Source organism: Atta cephalotes (assembly GCF_000143395.1).
Source record: "Atta cephalotes unplaced genomic scaffold scaffold00040, whole genome shotgun sequence".
Classification (NCBI taxonomy): domain Eukaryota; kingdom Metazoa; phylum Arthropoda; class Insecta; order Hymenoptera; family Formicidae; genus Atta; species Atta cephalotes.
Window position 1 is genome coordinate 1,902,725 of NW_012130104.1, and position 6,582 is coordinate 1,909,306.

Below are 6,582 nucleotides of genomic sequence, written 5' to 3' on the forward strand. Positions count from 1 at the left end.
ACTTCTGCCTGATCTGATAAATTCTGTAATTATAGCAAACTATGTTAAATTCTAGAAAATTTAAAACCCAGTTGAATTTTAGGAATTTTTGTTAAATCATATTTTAATTTATATTTTTTTGCGTGATCTACAGAGTGATTCATTCTAAACGAGAAAATATCTTGAAAATATGTAATTTAATCAAAAAACATTCCAAATAAAAAAATTACATGATATAGAGAGGGATGTATAATGGTAATGCCTCTCTCTATATTATACAACTTTTATTTGAAATGTTTTTTGATAAAATTGCATTTTTTCGAAATATTTATCTGTCAAGATTAAAACAAATCATATATATTACATATTTTTTTTACGTAAATAAATAGTAGACTCATCGCTATTTATAAAATTGAAATATCACAAGTCATTGGCACTAATGCCAACTCACGACGAAAGAAAAAGACGCAGTCGAATTAACATTTCAAAGTACGTCTTTGTTTTAATTTAATTTAATTTAATGCACTAGCATGATATGCACTAGCATGCTTATCAATCATACAAGAAAGTTTATAACGCTCTTACGAAAAACAGCCATCAGAGAATGAAAGAAGAGAACCAAAGAAGAGATTATTGACTCTTTTAATTTTTCGTACTACTTACCCCAAAGAGTAAGTCGTAGCTGCAACGTTGACACACAGATCTTGCACAAAATCCGTTGTATTTCCGTATATCAAAAATCTCACTCGTTAAAAATTCATAAAAATTCGCGAATATGATATATATATAGGCACAAAGGAAGATAAACCCGCGATTATCCCAAGAATTGTCTTTTGCCGCGTGGTTTCGAGAGGACTGAATCGTTTCGCGAGTTCCGCTCACCTCTATATGTAGAAACCCTCCACTGTGCGCCAACGGCCGGTTGGCCGTCACTCTCCCGTTACACGACAGTTCCGTGTATACATGGTCACGCGAATCATGCGTTTCTGCCAAATTATTAAGACGCCACATGAGCGCGCGGCTTCGTTTCCGCATCAAAAATATTTACGTCTTTATCGATCTTTACATATCATAATATCACGTGTAAATGATTCGCTGATTGACAACTTTGATACATCGCGGTTTTCTATCTCACTGAACATTACCAAAAAATAGCATGGACAAATAATTTCTTAAATTTTTCTTCTTAATAATGTCTTAAATGGAAACAAAAAGAAAAGATCTTTTGGCAAATTAAAATTGAAAAGCGCATATTACATAGAAAAAAAATGTTTCTGGCCATAGCTAATTCTGATTAACTGAAATTGTATTAGCTATTATAGTTATGAAATTTGCTAATACATACAAAGAATTTTCTGCTGTAGCTAATATAAGGACGAATAGCAAAGTATGCATGTCTGTTACAGATCAATTTATTAAACAACATGAAATTATAGTTGTCATAGTTATCGGATATATCCGTGTAAAAGAAAATTGTCTCTACCACAGCTAAATATTGCTGAAACTGTACTTGCTACCAAATTGTCTGCTACACAGAAAATGTTTGCTGCAATAATCAATAGATCGACATAATAGCAAAATACTTGTCTGTTACAATGATAATGTTTAGGCCTTTAGTTAAATTAGATCTCGCAGACACGACGTTAGATATCCATAATACTATTGAATTTAGCTGCCATACCTAATTTTTAGTTGTAATTTTTAGTAGTTCATTTTTTTCTGTGTAGATAAAAAAAACATTCATTAATATGAATTATAGGTACAATTATTTTTTTAGTAATTAGTTATCACTCAGAAATGATTTATGATATATCAATTAAAAATTATATTATATACAGAAGAAATTATTAATTAAATTTTGATGAAAAGTATCTCTTACATGCATGTGCGCTTGAAAGCAATAATTCTCTATGTATATTTTAATAGCATTGCCAAGAAATCATCTAGCTTTTTCACAAAACTTTTCACATACACTGAATATAGAGTAAATTTTAATTTGGGAGACTAATACGTTATTGATTTGATTAAATTACTTCTGTCGACAACTTCTCATCGAATAAATTTTAATTTAATTATCGCGCATTATTTTGATTAAATTATTATCTTATGATCTCTTATTATCTAACGATTATATCGTGATATGATCTTTATATCTTTATAAATATGTAATTAATATTTCTTGTCACATTTTTAATTCTTTATGGTCCGCCAACGGCACAATGCCATCGCGAATTCCAACATTTTAGTCAACCAATAGCTTTCATCCCGTCGCGTAAAAACGTCTTATCAATAAAATAAATATATACAACTTATTACATTGTTATGAATTTAAGATAAAAGTTATTATAAATGAAAACAAAAAATAATTTAATAAGTGCTCTTATATATAGCGGTATATATTTATGATAAAAAAATGTACACCTATAGTGGGGTAGTAACTCTGTCTACTTAGAATATTAAAGTTGTAAGATATCATCAAGAAGGATATAATATAGATACTATTAATAGTTGTTCTATGGGTGGAGGCGCTTCGAAGATATCAAGGTCACTTTTTCAAGGTTCACTTTTTAAAATGGAATTGTATGATTTCTTTTACACAAGAAAAACTATTAGTATAGCACATTGTACTTCTCTTTTGATGCAACTTCAATAAATATATTATTTCATATCTTTAAAAATAGTGGCAATAGGTATTCCTAAGTAAGTGGACAGAGTTACTGCCCTACCCTGTATAATAGCCATGCTTGTTTTAGCCAAATAGTGATTACGATCAGTTTGAGCATCACTTACACTCGCTGTAAGTTTCTGTCTATTTTTATCACTTATTATTTGCGGAAAAAGAATAAAATGAAATGCACTAACTACACAGTTAATGTAAAATATATGGACCGCAAGTTGATACATAAAGTAGATTATTTTTCTCCAAAAAACTGAAAGAGATTCATAAATATCATAAATATATTATATTGATATAAATATATTATATGATATTTCATATATTTAACATTTTTATTCTAGAAATGATTTAAAAAATAAATTATAGTTCATTTTTGCGCCCAAAATTGTAAAATTATCCTAAAATTTCTATTTTCTTTATTTTCTCTATTAATACATTTTTATTACGTAAAATTGCGGACAATTAATGACATTAGAATTGTTGAAATAAAGTCTCAAACGATAACAAAAATACGTATTTTTATTAGCCTGCTCATTATAGCCTACTGTCGAATCGTTTTATCAATTATGAGAAAGACAAATTAAATCAGATATAATCAATTTTGTCATTGATTATAAAATAATCGATTAATTGATAAATTATAATACATAGTATATCAAGTTATCTTGTCAGCATCGTTTATCGCGAGAACTAGCATTGAAAATTAGATAATAAAAATATTTATGATTTAATTCGACATTAATATAAACAATCAGAAAATTTATCAGATAATCAACTTATCGTGATTAGATTTAAAAAGAGCTCATTCTTTAAATTATTATATATATATATGTATCCAAATTTAATTATTATCTTATTAGGTAATTAAATAAATAAACATTAGATATAATAAAACATTTCACGTTGTTTTCATTCGTTTTTCTAGTTTTTAATTTTTTGGTTATTATCTCTAATATTAATAGTAATTTTTAATATTTTAGTAAGTTAAACTATAATTATATTAATCATACAGACAAATATACATATGTCTGAATATAAATATATGTACAAAGTTATCTGTTGAAATACTTAAATAAATCGTCACAATTATTCCAATTTTAAAGTTATAATCGAAATATTGATTTCTGCGAAGAATATATGGAGGGATTGTCTACAAATTAATTGCCTACAGTATTGTTTGCCTACATCATTTTTGCCGATGGCTTGTTTGCGTACAAAAATTATTACCTACAGCTCGATTGCCTATATGCTCTTTGGCGCATAAATAAAAATTTTAGAAATGGAATTACATTTGCCTACATATATTATTTTCTACATGTATTATTAGTTTATTACTTATAAATATTATTGCCTACAGTTCAATTGCCTACATGTATTATTCTCTGCTTTAAAAACACAAATTCTGTTTCAAAACAAATTCTTTAAAAATACAAGTTATTTTCTTATTTAACTTAACCTTATTTTTATATATTTGTGCAAAAGTAAGCAATCGAACTGTAGACAATAATATATGTAGAAATACAAACGTGATTTTGTCTCTGAAAATTTTATTTCTGTACAAAAATGCATATAGGCAATCGAGCTATAGGCAATAATATTTATAGACAATAATACATGTAGACAATAATTATACACACAATAATTATACATGTAGGAAAATGTAAAATTCCGTTTCTAAAATTTTTATTTGTGCGCAAAAGTGCACGTAGGCAATCAAGCTGTAATTTTGGCGCGAACGAATTGTCGGCAAAAGTGATGTAGGGAAACGAAAGGGAAGGATAGGAATTCTAAAAGAAGCTATCTCGAATGTCCAAAAAATTATTAGCGTTCATTAGATACATGTGTAATGATGAATACAAATATTGCATTAAAGTTACTAAAATAGTACTTAATTTCATCTTATCAGGAATCATAATTATTTTGTATAGGATAGATCATTTTTATAATTATTTTGCTATTTTTTGTAAATATCTAATTATATGCCATTGTCTCTTATATATTATCGCAATTTGTCTTTAATCGATTATGATTATCATTTGATTTGATTAGCTCTTTTATTGATGTCTTAAAAAGAATGAAAATTATATTATACAAACTAAATATTTTAGTGACAGCTTTATGATAGAGAAGATAGAAGTCGGTGAGATTTCTCATGGCTATACGATATTAAGTAATCGATCCAACGCTTACCAAGAGCTACATTATTACTTATTAACTAACCGCATTTTGCATAACATTGCCGTGCCGGGTCGATGACTTCGACGGTATCTATTTGAACATCGGAAGATACTTCTTACTTTTGCAAAATGAAAAAGTAAAAATTACATGTTTTACAGTTATTTACTATTAAATCTAATATTTTTATCAATTGTAAATTACGAAATCAATTAATTTCACAATCTCACATCGTTTTAAGTATTTACTATTCTATATCTTATTATTCTATCTTAGAAATAATATTTTCTTGATGTATTACATTATGTATATTCATAATGTATATTCGTAATGAATATACATTATTATTTGATAATATCTTCAGTGATGTTTTTCAGTGATATTAGTCGAACAAGTGAGAGATTTATTGGTTGTCGCAATAGTAATTACGCAGAAAGATTAAGACAGATTGGGATCTCAATGTTATAGTCTATTTATCACATTAAATCCAGAAGTAAACTAGTTCACTGTCACGTAGCTGTTACAAAGAGAAAGAAATATCTTCCTACAACCGCAATAATCGAACTCTGAAACTATCAGGAATATGAAAAAAAGCATATAAAAACAAATACATATAAGGATAAGGAAAAATGTGCGAACTTAACTAATTTATAGCGTTTTATGAGATTGTCTGAAAATTTTTAATTAAAAATAATTTTAAAATAATCAGACGAGATGACAATAAGAATATAATAATGAAACTAAGTCAGCTTTATCGTGTTATTATTAATATTCAAAAGTGAATAAATAGGATTTAAAATAATAACTTCGAATTAGCGAAAAAGAATAAAGATGAGATAAGAAAATTAAAAGTAAATCTGGCAAGTTTTCGACTGGTAGCGATAGAATACAATCAATGGATCTGAAAGTGACTGTGAGAACATACTGCAATCATATTCGTGATTATTACTTAGTTACTGTACTCTCTGCTCTCTCTGCTGAAGAGCAAAAATAACACTTTCAAAACTTTTCCCTTTCTACTATCTATAATAATCAAAGAAACGATGATATACGCGATATACTTTTGTTCGAACTATGTCTTGCTTTCGACAAATTTTTATACGATTGCGGCTGCTGTGCAATATACTCAGCACGCATCGATCAATCATCTCGCGGTGATCGATAAACACGCTCGTCAGTCGGCCTTTCTTACTGAAGCAGGAAAGAAAAATTGCATGATCGATGGCAGCTGAAAATATAATCCTTCGAAATATTATCGCGTGCGTAGGATGGCAGCGCGGGAGATAATAGGTATCTCGACAATATCTTGAGACTTGCGGTGATAATAGAGAGAAGAATGTGAATAAATAATGCATCTATGGTAATCGTGGTACGTTTCTTCTCGGGGCTCCGGGAAAGGAACAGTAGGTCATCCAGTGCGATAGAAACCGCGGAGTGACCCGATGTTTCTTTCTCTATTAGAAACAAATAACTGCCCTGACCTCCTCTAATTATGTGACAACTAACTGCACGAAGGTACGAGAAGGCGATTTTTTAACAAAATTGATGATATCAGTATGAATCAATATAAATCATTTAATATATAATTATTATTATTATATACTAATATATTGTATATTAATTAATAATAATAATTTATAGCAATACTGTGTAATTAGAAAGTCATAAATTAGAAAGTTAAATGTGTCAGATAAATCGATATATATATATATATATATATATATATATTATATGTGTGTTGTCTTTTATTA